This window comes from Myotis davidii, unplaced genomic scaffold (assembly GCF_000327345.1).
Source record: "Myotis davidii unplaced genomic scaffold, ASM32734v1 scaffold2344, whole genome shotgun sequence".
NCBI lineage: Eukaryota > Metazoa > Chordata > Mammalia > Chiroptera > Vespertilionidae > Myotis > Myotis davidii.
In genome coordinates this window covers 2,672-3,470 of record NW_006295387.1, presented here as the reverse complement: position 1 = coordinate 3,470, position 799 = coordinate 2,672, and the positions used below count along the sequence as shown (strand labels likewise).

General features: G+C 46.4%; 2 long non-coding RNA genes across 2 annotated transcripts in view; both read left to right on the top strand.

Annotated features, from left to right (window-relative positions):
* LOC102754932 overlaps positions 1-799 on the top strand; it is a 3,865-nt gene that overhangs the window by 604 nt on the left and 2,462 nt on the right. The gene's annotated exons all lie outside the window — the stretch shown is intronic.
* LOC107184130 overlaps positions 274-799 on the top strand; it is a 2,926-nt gene continuing 2,400 nt past the window's right edge. The window contains exon 1 of the long non-coding RNA XR_001514953.1: positions 274-603. This is a non-coding gene — a long non-coding RNA (uncharacterized LOC107184130). The remainder of the gene's footprint in view (positions 604-799) is intronic.

Genomic DNA, 799 nt, shown 5'->3' with positions numbered 1-799 from the left:
CTCTTAATGAAGGGCAGCCCCTGCTGTGCAGAGTCACTACTAGCTCTGGGGCTTGGAGATGTGCCTGAGATGCTTCACTGGCATCTGCCTCCATCCAAGGGACTTGGGAGCAATACAGACCTCAGACCCCACTCCACATCGACTGAATCCAAATCTGCATTTTAACATGGTCCCCAGAGTTTCATACCCACATTCAAGTGTGAGAAGCATTAATTTATATAATCTTTTCTATGGGCAACACAAAACGGTGTGCAGGATTCTAAATCCTTTCTTAACTAGCACAGAAAATGGACAAACAAATGTGCCTTGTGGCCTACTGCAATTTGCTTTTCTAATAATATGTACCTTAGAATGGATGTCATCGACTGTTATAGAAAGATTCTTGCTAGTCTGAATAAACTGTGGCATCTGGACCCTGAACACATGTGAAAATAAGGAAAGTCAAGAGACTGAATGTGAACTTCTTAATAGGGCAAAAATAATAATAAAAGCTACGAGAGGTCAAAGAGGGACAACAAGAATGACAGACTGGCCAAAGCGGGGACAGGAGGAAGAAAACTAATTGACTTTCTGTTTCAATAATTGGCTACTTTTATCAAACTAGTGGCCCGGTGCACAAAACTCATGCACAGGGGAGGGGGTGTTCCTCAGCCCGGCCTGCACCCTCTCCAATCTGGCACCCCTCGAAGGATGCCCTACTGCTGGTTTACAGGGATCAGGCCTAACTGGCAGTCAGACATCCCTCTAGCAATCCGGGACTGCTGGCTCCTAACTGCTCACCTGCCTGCCTGCCTGCCTG